This window comes from Salminus brasiliensis, chromosome 3, assembly GCF_030463535.1.
Source record: "Salminus brasiliensis chromosome 3, fSalBra1.hap2, whole genome shotgun sequence".
NCBI lineage: Eukaryota > Metazoa > Chordata > Actinopteri > Characiformes > Bryconidae > Salminus > Salminus brasiliensis.
In genome coordinates, this window is record NC_132880.1 from 4,047,010 (window position 1) to 4,070,846 (window position 23,837).

The window sequence follows — 23,837 nt, forward strand, 5'->3', positions numbered from 1 at the left end:
CAAAGCAGGGAGAACATCCATCATCTCCTCACCAGACCCTTCCCAGATTCATTCCTACAGGCTCTTCATTCTCAGAGATACTGACCACAATAGAGCACCATTATGTTTACAGGGGCTTTTGTGGTGGTCCCTATTAAAACGCACATGCTATACGACTGCTGGTTAATTGGTTAATTGTCCTGAATGAGGAATTAATTGGTTAATTAATGACTGCAATTAGTTCGTAAGTGTGCCTAGACCTAGACCTGTGTCCTGGTACATGCAAATAAACATGTTTGTTTGTTTACTTATTTATTTATTTATCCTAACACACTTCTCGGTGCTCAGTGCTGACCACAGATGGACATCCATCAGTATGACCACCACTCACAGACCCTAAAAAACCCAGTGCATTAAGATCTGCAGCAGTGTGGCGCTTGCTCACTTGCACCCTCCTCTGCTCTCTCTCTCTCTCTCACACACACACACACACACACACTCTCTCTCTCTCTCTTCCTGAGATACACACACAGAGAGAGAGAGAGATTCAGAAGACTCACGCGCACACACACAGACAGCAGCAGCACCTCCACCACCACCACCACCATCATGCACGAAAGGGCTCGCGCTCGTGCACTGAGCTCCATTCCTGTCGAGGGGGGAACAAACACGAGCTTAACGCTGGAGCCCACGTGTTAGTGAGCTAAGAGAGACTGCTGGGAGAGCTACAGCCTCATTTTCCCCCCTGCGCACACACACACACACACACACGCGCACAGTGAGAGTGCGAGCGAGCGAACGAGAGAGAGAGAGAGAGGGAGAGTGAGAGTGAGAGTGAGAGCAGAGCGCGCGCGCGACCAAAGCGAGGAGGACTGTACGGCTCTGCAGTGCCGGAGCCTCGTCGCACGAGCTGTGCACTTCAACAGAACGTGACTCCAGCACGAGCTCACGCGCAGTGATACCCGCAGCCGAACGCCCTTTCGCTCGTGCCCGGTGCTTGGGACCAGCACTGAGAAGCTGAAGAACCGAACCTGCTGCTGTCTGCTGGAGAACCTCGCTGTTTCGTCTCCTCCAGGAGCGCGAGGGTTATTTTTTTGTTTGTTTGTTTGTTTGTTTGTTTTTATTTTTCCTGCAAGCTCGTGCACGCTCGGTGCAGAAAGGCTCCTCCTGCTCCTGGGTTGTTTTTTGTTTTCTGGTTCTTCTGCTGGTTCTTCTGGTTCTGCTGGTTCTGCTGCTGCTGCTGCATGAGGAGCCTCGTAATGAGCCCCTGTCCGTCCACCCCAGCCAACATGTCGGATTTGCGCCCGTGCTCTCGCTCGCTCTCGTCCGGATTTCTCTCTCTCTGCGCCCGTTGTCGTAATTTCTAACGGGGGGAGGAAGAGGAGGAGGAGGAGGAAGAAGAAGAAGAAGAAGAAGAGGGGGGAACTGAGCGCTCGAGCTCGATCAGAGCAAAAGGGAGAGAGAGAGAGAAAGAGACAGAACGAGAAAGAAGAGAGAGAGAGAGAGAGAGGGAGAGAGCGCGAGGGGTTTATTAATTTTTAATCTTTATGCATCCGCACGAAGACGGAGGAGCGCGAGAGGAGAAGAGAAACGGGAAGAGTGAGACTGAGAGAGAGAGAGAGAGAGAGAGGAATGAATGAGACCCACTGAAGGAGGAGAAGAAGAAGGGAGGACGGAGAGAGATTGGAGGAAGCAAGAGGTAAAGGTATGGAGAAGGCTTCTATATAGGGTATATGCATGCACGCGCATATGTGTGTGTGTGTGTGTGTGTGTTAATTTTTTAAATCTTTATGCATATATATATATATATATATGTACCTATATACCCAGTCACAGATAGATGCATATGCGCGCGTGCGCTCGTGCGTGCTTCTTTTCCGCCTTTGCACAGAATGCACAGTTTATCCACAGTGCGTCAACACGCGCCTGCTTCAGCACAGACCCATCTGTGTAGATCCACGTTGCATTCAGAAGAAAAAAAAAGGCCGTGTTCAATCATCTGCACTGCACACGCTGTTGTCAGGCATGGACTGTACATACACCCCTAACCCCACTGTTTTCGTGAGTGTGTCCTGAGCTGGACCTGTGTGTGTAGGCCGGCGTGGAGCTTGGCTGGCCTGTACTGACCAGGGATGCACTTTCTCTGCAAGATCTCTGGGTCTAGCTCTCAGCTCAAAGGGGTGCTGCACGCTGTCCCTTCTTAAAGTGGCGGTCAGGTTGGATTGCTGTCGGATGGTGATCGGTGATCTGCATGCGTGTGCACTGGGGGAGAGAGAGAGAGAGAGAGAGAGAGAGTGTGTGTGTGTGTGTGTTTGTGCGCAGGGGAAAGCAGCAGTGCTGGAGCCACGGTGTTGTTGAGATGCAGGAGAGATCGGTGGCTTGGAGGACGAGGCCACTGTGGGGTCCGCTGTGGAAGGAGAGGTGTGGAGAGATGTGTATGAAGAGCGAGAGAGAGAGAGAGCGTGAGAGAGAGAGAGTGAAGACAATCATTCCCAAAATAGGGCCTAACGGACGGGACCCGGTCCTAATCATCGCCCCTTCCGTAGCACAGAGCTCCAGGCCCGAAGGAGGAGGTGGAGTGTGCTCTGTACACACTCCAGCACCATCCACTACACACCACAACAGGTTCCTCGGCCTAGGTCCCTGTAAACCTGCCGACAGGTTCTCTGTAAGGCTGCGGACTGCGGTGCATTAACTTTACCCCACGCGGCGTGCATGCATTAGCAGACTTTCCAGCTGCAAACGCAAAAGCTGTAAATTAAGGGACGCTCTGGGCTGCAGACTGTAAATGGAGAGGCGATTCCTCCGACCGCAGACTATAAATGAGCGGACAGTCAGGCTGCGAACTGTAAATGAAGAGATGACTCAGGTTGCTACAGGTTGTAAATGAATGCATGCTTTAGACTACAGTCTGTAAATGAATAGCTCGTTTAGATTGGGAATTAATAGATATTTTCAGCTTGGGAGCGTAAAATAATGCATGCGTGCGTTGGTTGGGCTGCCGGCTCTGAATTAATAGACAATTTAGACCACATTCAGAATGAATGGATGCTTTAACCTGAAGATTACTAATGAATAGATGCTTTAAGGCTGCTTTAACCGCAGCCCTCGAAAGAGCCCGTATCCTACATCTGGCTTGTATTATTTACGATTATTACACACACACACACACACACACACCCCACACACACACCAAAAAATGTTTCCATTGCCATTGTAATTGCTTACTTATTTTTTAGGTTGCTGCGCCTTTAAGATCGTCTGACCTCGGTTGTATGCAAATGACCTCTGCTCTGATTGGCTTGTTCAAAAAGCAGGGCCAGGGCTGAAACACTTCTTATGGCTTCTTATGGGAGGAATGGGTGGGGTTCAAAGGCTGTAGGCGGAATGAATGATTGTATCTGGACAAAAACCTTGTATCTCCGAATTAGCAACTTTACAGGAGAAGGAAAAAAAAACATTCACATTTTTAATGGGATTCGGAGCATTTCTATTGGTCCATTCCTCAGGAAATTCGGATACAGTGTGAAGAACTACAGCCAGATTCAGAATATGTGAAAAAGTGACAACCCCCCCAAAAAAAACAGAGCTTACATACATGGGCTAAATCGGACTGGATCGGATTTGTGGAGCGAAATTCAGATTTGCATGACGACAGGCCCTTTAACGTGTGCCAGTGCCGACATGCTGTCAAATAACTAGGTGTTTCAGACCTCATCCAGTATGAACGAATGGGAAGTGACAGTTAAGTGTGCAGTGTGTGGCCGTCTCTTAGGAACGACTGGGGGGCTGACATTCACAATATTTCACTCTGCTGGCCCAAAGGAGGAAGCAGCAGGTAGTCAGTCCACCACTGTGGACGTTATTGTTTTTCGTCTAGACTTCAGCTATCAATATCTCGGGTCGTTCTTTGAGAGGGTGCGCGGAAACCGGCCTCAGACTACAAAAGATCTCCGCGGAGAATTCTCACCAGGCGTCCCGCTTCGGATACAGTCCGAGGGGCTTTTCTTTGTGTGTGTGTGTGTGTGCAATTCAGGTTCAGGTTGAATCTAAGATTAGATTAGTCGTTTTTGGGGAAAGCGACCCTCCCGACGTTTTGAGCGGATATCAGACGCCACCGGTCCGCCAGGGCACTGTTTTAGAAGCTGGTGAGCTGCCAAACAGCCTTGTCTGGAGAGCTGGAAGGATTTATGTCTCTGTGTCCGCGTGTCACATCACTATCAGAACCATTATTCTAAGCTTTCAATGGATGAATTATAGCCAGGCATTAGTGCCATATTAATTGGGGCCTCGTTTCTTGTAATGTGCCAGTAATCGGACTGCGATTCATCTCTATCATAATTTCCCACCCTTTTTTTCAAAGCAGTGGTGCCTGTTGCATATTTTTAATGTGATAAACAAGATCAGTCTTTTGTGTCAAGGCTGTTTTGAAGGCCCGAACCTAAAGGCCTAGTGGGGCCAGGGGTCAGCAGTTCATTTGAATGGGATCTGGTTCTCTGGTTCTCCTTATGGGAGTCCCTTTGGCACTGCATATTTCGGACTTCCCCTTCTCTAATAGCATATTTAAGCACATTGACTGAGGCTTGTAATGTTGATTTGGGTCATGTGAGGGGCGCAAAGTCTCAGCTGAGAGATCAGCACTCGAAGATTAAGGCTGACTGCATAACGGCGGGCTGTAATGACAGGTATCGCAGTCCTTAGGGCTGCACGATGTGTAGCTTTGCGATTATATTGATACGAAGTGGGAGGAAGCCGAAGAATAGACCGAGACCGGAGCAGGGATCGAACCCACAACCCGAGGGCCCTGGAGCTATGCAGCACACACTCTGCCATGGGCAGACACGAACATGAGAAGGATTGCAGCATGCCTTGCAATACGTTAATATACATTTGACAGCCTTCCATGGGATATTGTAAAAGATTGGGCTGCGTAACTTTTGTCCAGTGTATGTATATATATTCAAAATTAAATGGACAAAAGTATTGGGACACATTCATTTCCACATTTGTTTTCTTTCGAAATCAAAGGTATTAAAAAGAGGTGATCCTGCTTTGGTTAACGTCACTCTCTCTACTATCCATTGTAGAAGGATTTCTACTAGACTGGAGGAGGATTGCTGTGAGGATTTGACTGCATTGAGCGACAAGAGCGTTAGTGAGGTCAGGATGTTGGATGATGATGATGATTACAAGCCCACCTCATCAACTGCCTAACCCATCTCAAAAGCACCACCGTCCATCATTGCAGAGAACACAGTTCTTCCACTGCTCCACAACTCAGTGCTGGGGGGCTTTATACCCTTCTAGCCAATACAGACCTCTCTACAGGGACTAGACAAGCTGTGTCTGTGTGTTTCTAATTTATTAGAAAGGGTGTCCACAAACATTTGGACACATAGTGTATATATATTTTCCTGGAAATCAAAGAAAATGTTGGGTATTGTCAACATTTTGCCGATGTATTGTGATACATATATGTCATATCGCCCCCCACATACCCCCCCCCCTTTCTGGTTCCTTATATCAACACATTGGTTAGAGGCTCATTTGCATAACCTACACATCTGCAAAATCAGTACAGTGAAGGTGCCAATTCACAACAATGATTAACAAGCGTTGGACTGTGCAGCCCTCCTTACGAAATTCAGCAAACATCGTGAATCACTTCCGTAGCCAACCAGAGACGTCCCAACCCTGTCCCCTGGCAGCAGCTGGTGTCATACCAGCACCTCCGTTCACTGTTTTACCATCAAAGTCGAAGCTTCTTTTTGGAACAGGTGTAGCACCATTTTTTTTCATCCTGTAAAGGCTGTTCAGGTTCTTGATGAGAGCCTAGCCTCTGTTCTTCGAGTGAACACTTTCAGTAGACTCTATGAGTCACATTTTTCTGAAAGCCTCGGTGGATTGCACTCCAGCAGCGTGTAAAACTAGATTTCCATTCCAGGAAAAAGAAGAAGAAGAAGGACAAAAAAAGCCCCAAACAAAAACACAAAAACTACACAACTTGACCCTGTTTGCACCTTCTGACCACTGGAGGCTGTGTGTGTGTGTCCAGTGACCTTCTCAGGCGTTATGTGGAGGGCTTCTACAGATGGACGATGCTAAGGGTGGGCGATATGGCAGAAATTTAACTGCGTCCTTTTTTCTCTTCAAGATATTTTCAGATAGCACAAAATGTATTTTATTTCTAATAATTATTTACTAATAATTTACATTTACAACATTTAGCTGACGCTCTTATCCAGAGCGACTTACAAGGTTACTCGTATTACAGATGTGGGCCAGTGTAGTGTTAGGAGTCTTGCCCAAGGACTCTTATTGGTGTAGCGCAGCACAGTCACCCAGACCAGGAATCGAACCCCAGTCTCCCACATGGTGTGGTACCTCACTGGCCGGTAGTGGTGTTATCTGTTGCGCCACACCAACCACTGATTTTTTTTTTTATCCAAATAATTTTTTTAAATTAATTTTTAATAATATTATTTTTAAGTTTTAGTTTGGTACAAAAAGTAATTTGACATTTTATAAAGGTTGTCAAAAATGAATCTTTTAAAATATAACATTTGCAAAAAATAAACTATTTAAGATCAAATAAACAATAGATGATGTCATAATGGGCTTACAACCAATCAGCTGCATGTTACTATAGAGATATGTGCAGTGACTATACACTGGTTGTTGTTGTTGTTGTTGTTGTTGTTGTTGTTGTTTCCAGGCTCTCTATAATAATGAGTGTCCGGACATCCGTTACACACTCCCGAAAACATATCGCGATGCCCTGTATCGCCATAACGATAGCATCTCCTAAAATCGCGAGAACCTCCCCTAAACAAAGCCTGCTTGGTTAAAGGAAGTGGATCTTGTGTTGGACCTTATTCTGAACAGCTGCTTGTAGTGTAGGTGTGTGTGTGTGTGTGTGGATGTGTGTGTTAACGTTTTTTACTACATGCCCCTTGTGAGGGACCTGAAATAGTCCCTGCCCTTTTTTCGGGCTCGTGATCTACAAGCTGTTTATTTTACATTCAGTACCCATCTCTCCATCACATTCTCTTTCTCTCATTCTTCTCCTTCCCTTCCTTGCGTCTCGCCTCCCTGCGGGCCACAGTGTTGTTCGCCTGTCAGTCACGGAGATTTTTTTCCCCCTCCGTCTGTTGTAGCTCCTTGTTCGGCCTGTTAGGAGGAAGCGTCCCCCGAGACCCGAGTGGACATTGTTTTTATTTATTTATTTTTATTATTTTTATTTATTTATTTATTATTTATTTTATTTCATTTCCCCCATTTCAACGCCAGCTGCCTTCTGTACACTAAAAGCCCAGAATCAGGGAACCAACGCGCCGAGCGGGGCCTAATTAAATGCACGCCGGAATCGTACACTTATTTTCCGAGGCTATATCTTGCTTCTCCGTTCGTTTGCCTCTGGTTTCCAGGGATGAATAGGCCTAGTATTGAACAGTAATTAGGCTTTGAATATTAAACGGGTTTCTCCTCATTTGTTATGACGGGCGGACGGAGCGGAATGGTGATTCTGCAGAGGCAGTGACAAAGCTACAGGTGCAGAACTCATTTTCTGAGGCAGTGAAGAATCAGACAAATATGAGATTGAATATACTCTCTGAGCACTTTATTAGGAACACCTGTACGCCTACCCATCCGGCCCAGGTGATGTTCACATCAGCCATGAGAATGAGGGCTAAATGGATGCTCAGTGATTTCGAACAATGGCGTGGTTGCCCCGTCTGCAGAGAAGCAGCTTGTCTAGTCACTGTAGAGAAGTACTGGCAATAGAATAGGACTCTCTGGAGCAGACACCCATGCCAGGCGTGGGTTAGAGGGGTATAAAGCCCTCCAGCATTGAGCCGTGGAGCAGTCGAACTACTGTGTTTTCTGGAAGGATTGTTCTGGCTACATCCAGTACTTTTGAGATGAGTTGGGGAGTTGGGGATGATGAGGTGGGGCGGTGATCCAACATCCAACATCCTGACCCCACTAACGCTCTTGTTGCCGAATGTAATCGGATTCTCGCAGCAGTGCTACTCCAAAATCTAGTAACCTTTTCTTTCCTGGACTCCAACTCTTTTTAATGCCCTTGATTTCAGAAGAAGAAACAGTGTCCCAATACTTTTTGTTTCTTTAGGTGTAACTGATGTACACATTTGACTCAATGCAAGCAGAGTACATTGAGTCAAGTGAGGATCTCTCAAGGCCTGTACGCAGCACAGCACAGTGCAGTCTGTCCGTGCAATCAATGAATTCATCCATTTAAATATTTAGCTTTACCTTTATCTCCCCGTTATGTTTTCTGGAATCCTTGAAAGGCTGTGGATGGTGGGTTAGTATTGTGAAAAATCCTCTTTTGGCCTTCTTTTAAAACCCTTTGACTATTCAATCGATCACTCGCCTGCTTCGAGAACAGTAGTTCAATGCACTGTGACCTGTTGCGTTTGTATTTGGGAATACAGTGAAAACGCACAACAGTGTACATTATATATTTTTTTCATACGAAATAAAAGGTAGCTGTGGGATGGACTGATGGACTTACACAAGCGTCCTTTAAAAATAGACGGCTGTGTAAAAAAGTGTTGACAGTGGCTGCTTTATACTGGCCATGATTGCTGAATGAATGTGCTTATGCAACCTGTCAGGGACAGAGAAATGTGAAGAGAGAGAGAGAGAGAGAGAGATGGAAAATAAGAAAAAGCGAGAGAGAGAGAAAAAGAGAGAGAGAGTGAGGTGTGTGTTGATGTGCATCAAGCCAAAATGGTCCCCCTTGCTCGTCTAAAAGGCACAAAGGTGCTAGGAACTGTCAGTGCCTTTCAGGCTGTGGCTGAGCCGTGGCCTTTGTGCATTAAAGTGCTGTTGCTGAATGTAGCGGGCTGGAACTGCAGGCGCCATGCACCACAGCCTTTGTGTAAGCCAGAGAGAGCGCAGTTCACAAATCCTAAATGCAGCTGGAGTCGACTGGTGGGAGTTTTTTTTTTTTTTGGGGGGTGGGTTTTGGCTGGTGGTGTTGTTGGGGTGCCACAGGAGGCCAATCACCAATCACAGCCCCACAAACACACCCCACCCACTTTCTGTCGCCCTGATTTGGAAGCCGTCGGAAGTGGCGGGCTACAGCGGAATATGCCGATCAACAAGTGCGTATGAATAGGAAAATCAATGGAGGCTCTTTTTCATAAATCGAGCGCATGCTAAATTAGCTGAATGGGTCCGTGTGGAAACATAGCGGATTGTTTGGCTGCTGTCTTTGGGTTTAGCGTCTGTCAACTGCGAAGGGGTGTGTATGAGTGTGTGTGTGCGAAGGAGGGAGGGAATTGTGTGTGTGTGTGGGGGGGGGTTGGTTTACAGCTGTGAAAGGCTCGAAAAGAACCCAATCAATGTAGCACTCAGCCACCAGGGCAATTTACTTGGGTATTGCCATCAGCAGAGGCGAAGGCAATGCGCCCACCGCCAGTTCGAGCTACTTGACTCCCACTTCTGTCGCCAACACAATACGCCGTTGTGATTGCTTAATTCTGCAATCCACCCGGGCCGAACCTTCGCCGTCTTGTGATTTCCCAATTACAGCCACGTGTTCTCCGGGGCTTGGAATCTTTGGGTGGCGATTTGGAGTGTGTATGTGTGTGTGTGTGTATGAGTATGTGTTAGTGTAATGGAGCTGCACAATACAGGGAAAATTACTGGGGGGTGCCGCAATTCACCAAATTCAGAAATTGATTCGATTCATCGAGTTACCATAGTAACAGCCCCCTTAAAACTCAAGCATTGATTTTTTTTTTTTCACGCAACCCGCAGCAAGGCACTAGTATTTCCACCAGAACTACCAGAACTGAGCTTTTGGCTTTATTACTGAGCTGGGCTGATTGAATGAGGGCGCTCCCGGCAGATTTCATATCATAGGCCTCTTTTCCATTGCCGGAACAAATGCCTACGGTGCGAACCCGTTAGCGCATGGACCAGAAAGTGCACACATGCACATAATACGTACACCTCATAACAGTTATGCGATGATTTCGCCCCTTTTCGGTCTTGCACTACACCTTCTACGCTAATGTAGCACTAGCTAACTAACGCTAGCTGTAATTCATCTTTCAGCAACGTGTAATCAGCCTGCATAAATCACAGCCGTCTCAAACCACGCAAAAGAGGCTATTTTATAGATAAATATTGTATAGATAAATAGTAGCAAATCATTTCAGAAAACACTTAAACAACTCAATGAGGTTTGACGGTAATACAGAAGCCCTGCAGCTCACTTTTAAGAGGTGTTAGCTATTACAAAGGTAATACCAGCTTCAAGTAAGTGAGCTGGGCAGTGCTAACATCGGACGTACGGATGCCGGATGAGCCTGGCAGGTAGGCCATGCTAATGCAACAGTAGCGCCGTTGGACAAGCCAGGCAGGCGGACCAGGCTAAGGCCCCGGGAGCTGCTAGCTGTCAGCCGGGCCGTGCTAATGCTGTCTTGGCGATGTTGGACGAGGCCCACAGCCAACTTAAGTATGCTAAGCATTATAAGTAGTAGTTTTAGTAGTAGTAGGGCACTAAGTGGATCCCTAAGCCATCAAGGCCGCATGGTTCTGTGGTCCCAAGTACAGTCCGCTAACCGTGCTATGAAGCAGTTTGTAAATATTCATTGCTGAACTGTGTCCGTGTGGAAAAGCCACCCAGAATGGTTACCCTCCATGCTCAGAGCCGTTCGGCCCTGCCGTGGAAAAGCGGCCGTAGCGTGGTGGGATGTAAGTTTTAAGACATCCTCAGTCGCATCTTCACAGTCTATACACTCTCTGCTGGTTTATTGAGCTCTAGAAATTAATATGTAGCAACCTGATATTTGAATTCATTTGCATGTCAATAAGACAAAAACAAATGAGGCTTAAGTCTTGGTATTCTATGTTCATGAAGTGCTTACATGAATTTGCATATGCATATTCTCTCTGGATTATTAGATCACCACCCACATAGGGATACATCACTTTCAAGTGACAGTACCTGTTGTTTTCGCTGAACGTCTTTTCAGCGTCTTGCATTGTCACAGGTAATTTATCCCAAACTGTAAAACATGAGCCTAATGTTCAAAATGATTTGACTAAAAGTATGTAATTGATCTCCAAACTCAAGAGCTGCTTTATAAGAGCCCTTTTCAAATGGTTCGGCTAATGCGTGCACTCGGAAAATCAAATTGTGTAAAAAAAAGGAAAAAAAAAAAAAGAAAGATTGACCTGGGATTAAAAGAGTAGTTTGGCCCGTGAGGTATTAGCCTATTTTAACTCTGTCAAACATTTGGTCTAAAAGTACAGCTGAGTAAAGCTGAAATGTAGGTCTTTAGCCTTTTGTGTTTAAGAACGTCGGTACAGCGAAAACCAGGAAAGGTCAGAATCTCAATAAATGATCTGCCCACTTTTCTTTCTGTAGTCAGTGTGACAATTCTGCAGCTAGACATGTAATATTTCTGTGCTTTTAAGACATTTTGACCTTTTTTTAATTAAACATTAGACTCATTTTACACTGACACTACAACCACAAGTCCACACTATTCTGAGATCTCTTGTTGGTTCTAATTTAGCTAGTTTGGACCCTGCTATCTGCAGAGGAGAGTGCCGGTGGGAGCTCTGACCGTTCAGGTGGCTTCTGCTTTGAGCTTGAAGGCCAGATCTCCTTGGTTCACTCAGAAAAAAACATAGTGCATCCAACAATAAGGGCATCCTCATGCTTATTTTATGTAGTGAGTGAAAACTTAGCATACAGATAGCTCCAATTTCAGTGCGCTGTAAGTTCTCTGGTGGCACAGTTAAATGAGTTAGGGATAGGGTGCCTATGGTTCATCCTTTACTAAAGAACTATTTTTAAGAGTGTAGCCTGACCTAGCCTAGTCTGGGACTCACATTACTTACAGTAGTAGATTGTGTTGATTGTTAAGGCTTGCCATGGGTGGGAAATCATATCACCACCACACAACCTCCAGAGAAGCCCACTACTTTCAGGGTTACCATTATGGGATGGGAACAGAATACAGGTTCTGAAGCAGGGAATGCAAAATTCTGGGTTCTGGTTAGTCCCTCACTGTCCAGTGGAATAGTGCTTTTAGTTTGCAATTTAGAGATGCAGCCATACCATGTTTACTCAGAAAAAACATAGTGCATCCAACAATGCAGTGAGAGAAAACACAGCGTCACACAGAAAGCTTCAGTTCCAATGCACTGTAAGTTCTCTAGTGGCACAGTTTAGTAGGGATAGGGTTCATAGGGTTAAAATGATGTTGGTAACATCACCAAATTGCTTTGCCAGAACTTTGCCAGAATTGTTTTTCAGCCCGTTACAGTCAGTTAGAGGGGCATCAACATGACTCTGAAGTTTTTTAAGGTAAAATTGCTACATAATGTTGCAATAATTTGATTTTTTAATGGCAAACCATGGCTATTAGATCTAGGTTTTTTTTTATTAGCTTAGTAACATTACCAAATTTCCTTCCCAGAACTTACAAGTGCTTTTCAAAGCAAAGTCCCAAAGATAAGTTCACCAAAAGTAAAATCCTTGAAAACCATAAAGAAAAGAGTACCTCTGTTAATAAAGCGTGGAAGTAAGATGGTCAGAACAGCCGAAAGGGTGAATTAAAGTTGAACAAAGAACAAATTTAAGGACCTTGATGTGAGTTTACTTTTGTAAGAACGGACGTCCTCAGAAACTGTACTCCAGTGGATGTGGAAACTAACCTTTAGAAGCTACCGAAGCATCAAGGGTGGAAAAAGTCAAGGTTTCAGTACTTAAAGTCTATCTTTCCAGTTCTTAAACTTAAGCCTACTTTGCTTCATGTACCGACCAAGCCAAGAGAATTTGAGGGAGATTCATTCATTCGAGTGAGTTGAGTTATTATCACATTCAGCTCCAGCCCCACTAAAGCCTTTTTCTACAGCTTTGTGATGGATACATCTACAGAATTCTCCATAAAGATGGTTTTATGGCCTACTGTTAACATTTCACAAACATAAGGCTGCTTCTACACACTGAAACTTCATATTTTACAACCTCTATGAAGCTGAATTTCTACTACTGTGAACTATAGTTTGTGAAATAGCTAATCAAAACACTGATCACGCATCACATGACCATTTTGAACCTCATCATTTCAGTATGATTTAAAAGCAGAATTTTACGAGAATTGGTATTATTGTTTTTGCTCCTGGGCTATCCGCTAAATTCACTTTTACACCACTGTTGTAAATACAAATTGCGCTGAATACAAAAGCGCCCCCTTGTGGACAGCTATAAACATGCATTTCTTGACAAGCTGATAGATGCAGAAGCAGAATATGAGGGTAAAGAAGCATGTGGACTGAGGTGGTAGAGGGATATCGCTGGATTTTACATTAATATGACTCAGGTTTTGCAGCGTTACTTAGTTCAGCTGTGCGGGAGCAGCGTTCCAGCTCGGAGTGGGAATGATGGAGACACCATTTTCCCTGTTAAGGTCAGTGGAGCATCAACATGAGTTTTTTTAAGGTAAAATTGCTACATAATGTTGCTTTAATTAGAATTGTATTTTAATGCTATTATTAGCTGATACTGATATTGCTCTGGTGTCATCTTGCATCCCTGGTGTAACAGACGGCCTGTGCCGGGGTTTATCCCCCTTTGTTAGGCCGCTGTTATCAGGATCTGTGTGCATTATTCATTTCTCCTCTCCTGACACCCCCTAATTTTACACCGAGCTGAGATTACGTTGGGATCTAAAGGATGAAAATTATAATACAGATGGCAAGGCTGAGATACTGCCCTCGACGAACTTGCCATGCTTCCAGTACAGGATGAGCAGGGCGTTCATTTCAACCATAACTGCTGTTTTTTCACTCCTTTTTATTTAAATAAGTGGCAATATTAATGCAAATTACATAACGTTTCTACATGACATCGCATGACCTTCACTCACCTTCATTTAAACGCTTGCTGTGTACGTCCGTTCTAATCTATATTTAGCTGTTTACAGCAAAAACGCACACACTAGAGAAAGAATGCACTTATTGGCACCAACAACGAACAGAATACCATTAGCGAAAAGGCTGCTAGCATGCTTTGAAAGATAGACATTGTAGATTTCCAGTCTGATAAAAGAAGCGTGACATGCTTTCTGTTCAGAATGGTTACTATTAATTCAGCAATCTAGCGTTAGAAGGTGCACATATTTGTCACTGTACAGTGTACACTCCGCATTTAACCCATCTGTGGTAGTGAACACACTTACACACACTAGTGATCTAGGGGCAGTGAGTACACACACAGAGCGGTGGGCAGCCAACTCCAGCACCCGGGGAGCAGAGAGGGTAAAGGGCCTTGCTCAAGGGCCCAACAGTGGCAGCTTGCCAAGCCCGGGAATCGAACCCACAACCCTGTTATCGATAACCCGGCGCTCTAACAGCTGAGCCACCACTGCCCCTAGCTAGCCCCGAAGCTAGCTCAGTTAGTAATTAAGTGGTAATTATCACTGACAGAATTTGGCTGTTAGATCTAAGGCATTTAGGTCAGGCCGAAATTCTCAAAAACTTCTAAGAAATGAGGAAAAAAGCTTCTCAATTATTTGGTGCACAATATGTTAAAAATATGATATCTTTGATTTTTTAGCTTATTCAAAATAGCTGAGGTTATTCTTGAGTAAATAGTGAAGCACTTTTGTAAGTCGCTCTGGAGTCGCTCTTTACGCTAAATGCCGTAAAAGTAATGTATCAGTAACACCATATTCTTAAAAAGTACTCCATTACACAGTTTTTAAAAAGATGTACAGTTGGTCAGTGTTTTTTAAGCACTGACGATATCTTCATTATACACATATTGTATATCACGATAACGGAATTGATCACGATACGATAAAATATCATGAAATTGCCCACCCCTACTTCATGATGTTCCTTTCTGATATCCCCTAGCAATATGACAGCGGTACAGTAACCTAAGCTCTGTCAGTTCCAAATGAAATGGGTGGTTAATCTGGTGCATTAGGTCTTCAGCTCTGCTCATGAAGTCCCAACCAATGGGTGAGCTTTTTTTAGCAGTTGCCAGCTGAAATGTAACAGTTGAAATAAGACTAGGCCCAAAACACCTGCAGAGTTTAAGTACAAGCATCATTCTACTGAATGAAAATGAGCTAAAAATTACCCAAAATAATTAGGGCTTCTTTAGAAGGACTAGAAGGCCCTGAGGGTTCCTCACTGGTAATTATATCACCATCAGGGACGCTGGAATGCTGACATGCGGTACTTTGTGAGGGCATTTTAAAGGTGATGATGTTATTTATTGTAAAGCATCAAATATATATTTCGAACATATTTAAACAATACTGTGAGATGGAGGAAATAAAATAAATTACATAAATAATACAATTATACAAAGAACAATTAGAAATGTAATTTTCTTGTATGGAAAAAATTAACACTCCCTAAAATGCCTAAAATTAGAGTAACCAGGTAAACCACATCAGCTGCAGATGATCAGAACATGGTTGGAGAGCATTATTCTGGAGGAGTCTGTTTTATTTAAACCTCAGATGTTTACTCTGGTTTGCTCTTGATGGTTGAAGTGAGTGGTAAAGATCACCATGGCCAGATCCATGGTGCTCTCTGAGGCCTTCAGAAAGAAGGTTGTAGATACAGAGGAGTGTGGAAAGGGGTTTAGAAAGATCTCAGAACAGTTAGAAATCTGCTGTTCCACTGCTGTTTCGACACAGCCTGTTTGTTTGTTTGTATTAGTGATGTATTTTCACATGGTCTGTTTGTTTGATGTGTAAACGACATATTTTGACAGTGTTTTTTGTTTGTGTAAGTCTTGTATAAGTCTTTGTTTGATGTATAAGTGACTTTCATTTTGACATGGTCTGTTTGTGTAATGTGTAAACGACGTATTTTGACATGGTCTGTTTGTTTGTTTGTATTAGTGACTTTTTTTTACATGGTCTGTTTGTTTGATGTGTTAGCGACTTATTTTGACAGTTTTTCGTTAGTATAAGTGACTTTTATCTTTACATGCTCTGTTTGTTTTACATATAAGCAACATATTTTGACACGGTCTGTTTGCTTGATGTGTAAGCGACTTTGTTTTTCGTTTGTATTAGTGACTTTTATTTTGACATAAACTTTGTTTGATGCATAAGCGACATATTTCGGCACAGTCTGTGTGTTGTATTAGTGGCTTTTATATTGACATGGTCTGTTTGTTTGATGTATAAGCAACGTGTTTTGACACGGCCTGTTTGTTCGTTTGTATTAATGACTTTTATTTTGGCATGGGCTGTTTGATGTGTTAGCGACTTATTTTGACAGTGTTTTTCATTTGTATTAGTGACTATTATTTTGACTTTGTTTGATGCATAAGTGACTGTCTGTCTGTTTGATGTATAAGCAACATAATTTGACACGGTCTGTTTGTTGGTTGTAGTGACTTTTATTTTGACAATGTCTGTTTTTTTTTTCGTTTGTATTAGTGACTTGTATTTTGACGTGGTCTGTATGATGTATAAGTGACGTATTTGGACACTTTCTGTGTTTTTTATTTGTATTAGTGACTTTTATTTTGACATGGTCTGTTTGTGATGTACAGGTTATGTGGAATTCCTCCTGTTAAAGGTAACAGCTGCAGTAAAATCGTGCTCCACACTGTGATCGGTAAAACCCACGAACTAACTGGCTCTTATTACACTTCGACCACGCTGATTGGTCGCCGCTTCACTAACGTGCACATTACTTCTGCTACATGCAGCCCGAAACACCGAGTTGCACGAAAGCCGACCTGAAGGCCTCAGAGGTGGAGAGGTCGTTTGATTGGCTCCGTTTGGGCGTCTGTACCTCTGAATGATAGTCGTCAGGTCGATCAGCAGTGATACTGTACGGCTGTGTGAAATGGCGAGAGGTCTGTGATAGGGCCGCTGATGATGCTGGATGTGTGGAGTAGATTGGCGCTGGCATAATTCACCGCCTCAGCGTGAGATGCATCCGCAGTTTTCATTTTAATGATTTTTTTTTTTTATTTGCCTCCCCAAGGTAATCAGTAATTACACGCATTAGTGGAAACACAGTGGAGTAAAGAGTAGATACAGTATTTATCTGTATCTCTGGATGTGGGGTGAGGGTGAAGGTTGGCGCTGAAGCAGAATCACTGAGGAAGGGAAAAAAATCCTTGAACGGCGTCCACGGGCACCCTGTGCACCGCCGCTACTCAGAGCGGACCTCCTGGTGACGCGGGGGAGCGAGGGAGCAAGGCACGGAGAAAAGAGGACGTGGGAGAATGAATGGCTCTCACTATTTATTTATTTATTTATTTATTTTGGTTGGCACGAAAGCAAAGGAATGTATTATGTATATGCCTTTTTAAATTATTATTATTTCATCCGATTTTTCACCCATTTTCTCCCCAATTTATTCCACTGCTCCACAGCTCATTGCTGGGGGGCTTTAGACCCCCTCTAGCCCATGCCTGGCATTAGGCAGCATGGTGCCAATGTTAGGTTCATGCATCCAGAGAGTCCTATTCTATTGGCAGTACTTCTCTACAGGGACTAAACCAGTGTGTGGGTGTGTGTGTGTGTGTGTGTGCATTTGCACGTCTGTCTCAGCAATGGGTGCAACGTAAAGTAGCTGAGTTGAGTTTAGCAGTCATTAGAAGGGGTGTCCACAAACATTTGGGCATACAGTGGAGTAAGCCTTCAGCTTAAGGGGGTTCAGTCATCCTTCAGCTTCACTGCTGGTGGTGATTGGTTACCACCTGGTTGTTTTTTGATGTGTGTGTGTATGTGTGTGTGTGTGTGTGTGTGTTTGGAGTGGAGAGAGGAGACTCAGGGAGGCGTCCAGGGAGGCGTCCAGGGAACACAGGCAGCTGTTTGTTTGCGTGATTGTGGAGCGATGGGCGAGAGAGGGAGAAGGGGAGAGAGAGAGAGAGAGAGAGAGAGAGAGAGAGAGAGAGAGAGAGAGAGGAATGGAAATAGTGGGCTAGGGGGAGTCCTTGGAAAGGCGAGTGGAAGGGCAGCGTCGGAAAAAAGAGAAGAAAAACATGAAACACTGTCAAAAGACAGCAGGAGGAAAAGAAGGGCAGAGTCTAGAGAGAAATTATTCACCACAACACTCAGAAAGAGAGAGAGAGAGTGAAGAATGACACACACACTCTCTCTCTCTTTTTCACACACACACACACACACACACACACACACACAGGGTTAGACTAATTAGGAATTATAATTACACTGGGGCTGTGCATCTCTCTCGCCTGAGTATAGACCTTTTACCCTTCTATTCTCTCTGCCTTGCTCTCTCTCTCTCTCTCTCTCTCTCTCTCTCTCTCTCTATCTCTCTCTCTCTCTGCACTTCCATCAGTCCAAGTGACCACAGCTCTCATCCCAACAGCAGGTAATGCGCAGCAATATAGCTCTTACCCAACACACACACACACACACACACACACAGAATCGTCAGAAGGCAGTACAGTCCACCAAGCAACCAGCCTCTCTCATCATAACTCAACTAAAAACCTCCTAACTCCAAAAACGGCAGCTTTACAGGAGAAGCGAAAAACCTTCATAACTTTCAATGGAAGTCAATAGGAGAAGATTTGATTCCAGGTCAATTTGGAGCTTTTCTATTGGTGCATTTGTCAGGACACTTGGACACAAAGTAAAGAACAACTGCAAGATTCAGATGATGGCAAGAAGTAAAAAATTTATTATTATAAAAATTTGACACTGATGATATTTATTTGTGAAGCTTCATAATCGGTTAAAGTGTTGTTTTTCGATGGAAATGTGGCTTTGATTCCCAATCAAATTGCAACATCTGTCTGATGTTGGAGCATGAGGTCAGCCCAATGTTGGTTTTTGATGGATATGTGACTTCGATTTTCAAACAAAAGTAACATTTTTACAACATTGGGTTTTGAACATTGACACGATTTTCACTTTTAACTAAAAGTCAACGTCTGTCTGACGTTGGAGCTTGATGTCAACCCAGTTTTCTTTTTTGACATATATCTGACTTTGATTCCCAACCAAAAATAACATCTTTAAAAACGTCAACCTGACTTTAATTTCAACTAACATTCAATGTCTGTCCGACAGTACAGTCCAACGTCTGACTGATGTCAAATTGACATCCAGTGCCTGCTGGGTTGTGACATCACAAAAATATTTTTTTCAGTTTGAAGGATGAACAGTTTAATTATGACTTAAAGGAAACTTTTCCTTTTACCATGACTTGAACGTGTTAAAGAATCTCTAATAAACTGACTAATGTGCACTCTAACACCAACAATCTGTAAAAATTGACAAAAGTATGCAGACAGTAGCAGAGACCATTAATTCTGTGTGTAATTTGACATTTTTTAAATCATTAGAATTGGTGGGCTATTAACTTCCGCTGCTTGTTAGCAACATTGCTCAAGCCTGTAACTCCAGTGCAGAACTCAAAGCAATTGATTCACCAGGTCTTCGGTTCAGTCCAGCGCATTTGAGGGGCATGTGTATTCACTGCCCACCACTGCAACTGTACCTGCACTGACTACAGCATGACGTGTAATGAGCACACGGTCCAATCAGTGGCGTCCACAGCCGGAGCTGCTGCTGACCTCTGCACAACACGCACACTTTCAGAACAATGGCAGGCGGTCCGCACCGCCCATACTAATGACCACACACACTTCTACCCTACACTGGACTGCACCAAGCCGGCACTACCTTGCAGAAATGCAAGCGACTTTGGGGATAGTAACCTGGACAGTGCTGTGACCATATCTACTACAGCAACCACAGCAACCACAGCAACCATTGCATTGTGGTCACTAAGGTGAAACAGTTTTTGCTGAGTGGTTGCTGTGGTGTTGCTAGGTGATTTCTATTGTATTCCAGTGGGTTCTTATGGTGTTGCTAAGTGTTTGGTAGGCAGACCTCTGTGTGTCTGGGGTGGTTGCTAGGCTGTTTCCAAGTGGTTCCTGTTACAGTACAGGACTATGAGAGACTGCTACAGCAACCAGAGCAACCACTTACTAGTCCACTGCCACTGTTTTTGCTAGGTGGTTGTCACGGTGTTGTTATAGTGGTTTCTGTTGAGTTGTTTAGTGGTTGCTAGGAGATTGATGCTATAGTGTGTCTATAGCATGGAGGTGGTTGCAAGGCTGTTGCCAAGAGGTTGTTATGGAACCTGGTGCTACAGTACAGGACTAGAAGTGACTATGGGGAAGGTAAACTGGATGGTGTTACGGCTACGGCAACCACAGCACCCACTTGCTAGGTTGTTGCCACATGGTCACTAAAGTCAAACAACTTTTGCTGGATGGTTGCTGTGGTGTTTTTTTTTTTTAGGTTGGTTGCTATTGAGTTGTTTAGTGGTTGCTAGGTGGTTGCTATGGTGTTGCTAGGTGCTTGCTATGGTACTCCAGATGGTTCCTATGGTGGTTGGTAGATGGATGCTATAGTGTGTCTGAGGTGGTTCATATGGTATACCAGGTGGTTGCTATGGTGTTGTCAAGCACACTTTTTTAATTTAATGCTATGCTATTATCTATAAACATGGGCGAAAGCATGTAGCATAGCGAAGAGCATTCGTAGCCAACTGTCTTAGCCTTTAATCCCCACCCACGGATCATTTCTATGTGTTGTAGGGCATTGGGTACATGCGTATATATGTGTGAGTGCGCAAGAAGGAGAGCGCGAGTGCGCGAGAGCAAGGGCCCTTGACTTTGCGGCGTCTCTGGACGTAGGCGTTTTAAACAATGAGATTACGGAAAACGCGTTTTTCCTTCAGAAGGACTCTCTCTCGCTTCGCCGCTTCCCGGGTTCGAAAGATTGGTTTCATTGATCGGCTGAATTAATGTGGTGCCAGCATAATCAGGCCTATGCAGCTATGCAGAATTTGACATCTTTAGTGAACTCTAATGGATTGATTGGACGTTATCGATCTGCCCTTTTTACACTGTTTATTCTGCTTTTCCGTGTAAAGGAGGGATTAATTCAGTGCGGTGCGGTGTGTAATGTTTTTGTGTGGGTGGGCCGTGGGTGGGTGTGTATGTGTGTATGTGCCAACCTTGATTGGTGACTGCATCCGTTAGGCCCCGCAACCTTTTCTGTTCTACAGGCAGACAATTTAGAGCAAGGCACCTTCACACTTGTGTAATCACCTTCTAATAAAATGCGCACGACTGCAGACGTGCGATCACACACACATGTTCCCCATTACACATGTGGCGTGCAGAGATACGCACGGGAGGGGCTCCTCCCACACACTCACACACACACACACACACTCTCGTGCAGGCTTCAGCAGCTTATTCAGAATTGCAACTTTACCGAACCTTCTATGGAGGTCATTTTGGAGAGTTTCTATTGGTCCATTCACCATGAAGTTCGGACGCAATGTAAATAATAATAGTAATTAAAAATAGCAAAATAAAATTTCCTTAAGAAAATGCAAGCTTTCACTTCTCTGCATTTGCTATGCTGTCAATATTTGTTTATATCAGTGTCAATATTTAATTATGTGGTTGCTATGGTGTTGCTGTGTGGTTGCTGAATCCATTGTGGTTGCTGAATCCCAAGGGGTTGCTATGGTGTTGCTATGTGGTTGCTGAATGTGATTGGTTGGTATTGCTAATTGGGTGCTAGGGTGTTTCTGGATGCTTGCTAGGCAGTTCCAGTCACGTGGGTTCTGGAAGGTGGTTCCTATGGTATACCAGGTGGCTGCTACGGTGTTGCTAAGTGGTTGCTTGATGGGTGCTATAGCTTTTCTAGGTGGTTGCTGTAGTGTTCCAACATGCTGGGATAGTTGATATGGTATCCCAAAGGGTTGCTATGGTGTTGCTATGTGGTTGCTGAATCCATTGTGGTTGCTGAATCCCAAGGGGTTGCTATGGTGTTGCTATGTGGTTGCTGAATGTGATTGTTTGGTATTGCTAATTGGGTGCTAGGGTGTTTCTGGATGCTTGCTAGGCAGTTCCAGTCATGTGGGTTCTGGAAGGTGGTTCCTATGGTATACTAGGTGGCTGCTACAGTGTTGCTAAGTGGTTGCTCGATGGGTGCTATAGCGGTGCTAGGTGGTTGCTGTAGTGTTCCCACGTGCTGGCTAGGCAGGTGCAATGGTATCCCAAGGAGTTGCTATGGTGTTGCTATGTGGTTGCTAGGTAGTTACTTTGGTATCTGTCATGCAAAAACCTTGTATCTCCAAAACGAGGAGGAAAATCAAGCTCCACTTCAGATCGTGGAGTGTGTGTCCATCTGTGCACTGCAAGAAGACAATCCAGCACTGTGGTTCTGCAGGAAGGTTCTGTGAAGCTGGTCAGAAAGCTGTAGTGGATAGGACACTTCATTTGTCCCCTGACCTTAAACCAGGTCCGAGCCTTAAGCCTAACTTTAGCCTCAAGCCAAAACCGAAAATCGAATCTTCAGTGAAAAAATGAGTGACGCCTTACAAGAACCATGTTGGGTTCCATAAAGAACCATGTTTGTCCTGGAGATGTGTGTGAGTGTGAAGAACCTTTGAAAGGTCCCAAAAACGTGGTTCTTCTATGGCAGCACTCAAAGAACCCTTTTATCACCTTTCCAAAGGTAAAGGCCTAAACCTTCTATATCCAGTCTATAGGTGGTCCTAAGTGTACTGTCCAAGTATAGTGAGACCAAGAAAACATCTGCTGCTGAAACCCCGTGGTGTCCAGACCTCAACATCATTGAATGTGATTTGGACGACCTGGATGGTGAGCAGCAGTCATTTTTTAAATCATCATTTCTTCTGCATGTTTTCTGCTGAGGCTGAAGGTCTTGTGTTTAAGGCCTGTGTGTTTCTGACTGGCAGTGAAGGAAGTGAAGGGTGGTCTCCCCCTGCACCCCCCCCCCTCCCCCCAACACTCGCTGTACAGCATGTACAGCAGTGCCTGAATGGCTGAGCATGTGGGTTCTCTGTCACTCCGCTGTTTCCTGGAGTGGGACAGGGCCCCCGTTTTGGAGCTAATTAGACTTGCTTAGCTGAAGACGGCTGTGGATCGATTCTGACATCTGTCTGCTTTCATACGTTTGTGACAGTAACACACTTTGCTTGGAGACATGCTTCCCCCTATAAGACTATTTCTGCTGTTTGTTATACAGCCATGCAACATGTCCAGATGTTTGTGGACACTGCTTTTCTAATGAATGCATTCAGTTACTGTACCTTACGCACTCAAGACGTGGGCTAGAGGGGTACAAAGGCCCACCCCATTGAGCTGTGGAGCAGCGGAAGAACTGGGGATGATGAGTTGGGGTGGTGATCGCCATCCAACATCCTGACCTCACTGAATGCAATCAAATCCGCAGCACAGCAATGGACAGTAGAGACAGTTACTCCAGTAAATAGAGGTTATGCTCTTTTTAAGACTCTTTACATACATTCAGTACCAGTCGAACTTTTGGACACGCCCACTCCTAGAACCCGTCCCTGTGTCAGAGTTAACCTCTCTAAGCTCTGCAATAACAAACACTGCAATATCAGAAATACTGGCCTTCTACCAAATGCGGCTTTTTAGACCCAAACTACCTCAAAACACGCCTGATTGGCTCAAGCACATTAACGAGGACAAACATTCCACTAATTAACTTTTAACGAGGCTCATGCAGTAATCCAGTAATTAGGAGGGTGTAATGATTGTGGTTCTAAATGAGAACTACTTGTTGAAGGCAGATTTCCAAATTTTTAAATTCACATTTCCGTAAACAAAAACATTGGCATCCAAACCACCATTTCAGCACATTTTAAACATTTTAGCAAATGAGTGGTCGACTTTTCTCAGGTCCTTCAACAGTCCTATGCAAAAGTTTGGGCGCCCCTGGGTCAGTTCATTGCTCATTGATTTTCTAAAAGTGTAAATAAGTGAG

The 23,837-nt window shown here is 44.3% G+C and overlaps 1 protein-coding gene across 2 annotated transcripts in view; it reads left to right on the top strand.

Moving 5' to 3' along the window:
- Window positions 1-509: 509 nt before the first annotated feature.
- adgrl1a (adhesion G protein-coupled receptor L1a) overlaps window positions 510-23,837 on the top strand; it is a 223,153-nt gene continuing 199,825 nt past the window's right edge. For both annotated transcript variants that reach the window (XM_072675209.1, XM_072675210.1), the window contains exon 1: window positions 510-1,684. The gene's annotated coding sequence lies outside the window, so the exon portion shown is untranslated. The remainder of the gene's footprint in view (window positions 1,685-23,837) is intronic.